The sequence below is a fragment of the Myotis davidii genome, unplaced genomic scaffold (genome assembly GCF_000327345.1).
Source record: "Myotis davidii unplaced genomic scaffold, ASM32734v1 scaffold497, whole genome shotgun sequence".
Classification (NCBI taxonomy): Eukaryota; Metazoa; Chordata; class Mammalia; order Chiroptera; family Vespertilionidae; genus Myotis; species Myotis davidii.
Window position 1 is genome coordinate 4,453,486 of NW_006288434.1, and position 635 is coordinate 4,454,120.

The 635-nt window shown below is 35.4% G+C and overlaps 1 protein-coding gene across 1 annotated transcript in view; it reads right to left on the reverse strand.

Moving 5' to 3' along the window:
- The window catches only part of VPS13B (vacuolar protein sorting 13 homolog B (yeast)), a 624,807-nt gene that overhangs the window by 37,875 nt on the left and 586,297 nt on the right, over positions 1-635 (reverse strand). The gene's annotated exons all lie outside the window — the stretch shown is intronic.

A 635-nucleotide genomic window follows, 5' to 3' on the forward strand; every position in this document is an offset into this window, starting at 1 on the left:
GTACATATATTCATAATTTTAATGTTTTGTAATCATTATAATGGGACCTACTTCAAAAGCTTATTGTGAAGATCAAATAAACTAACAGATGAGAAAGAACATTAAAAAAGTTCAGCACAGTATTACTTGGCCATAAAGTGAAATAAAAGTTCTGACACCTGTTATAACATGGACAAACCTTGAAAATATTATGCCCAGTGAAATAAGCCAGACACAAAAGGACAAATATTGTTTGATTCCACTCTTGTGAGGTGCAAAGTCAGACACAGAAAGTACAATAGAGGCTACCAGGGGCTGAGAAAAGGGGGACATCGGGGGTTACTGCTTAGTGGACAGAGCTTGGGTTTGGGATTCTGAAAGAGTGCTGATGGCAGTACGACAGGGTGAATGCCACTAAATTATCTATTACAAATGGCACATTTTAAGCACAGCAAAAAAAAAAAAAAATGCTTGACTCATGTGCCATTTTCAATAAAAATAACAGCAACCAATATCCAGAGTGAGACAGGGACAAAGTCAGGGCCTTTTATCTGTTCAGAATTTTATTTTATTTTATTTTTTTAATATATTTTATTGATTTTTTACAGAGAGGAAGGGAGAGCGATAGAGAGTCAGAAACATCGATGAGAGAGAGA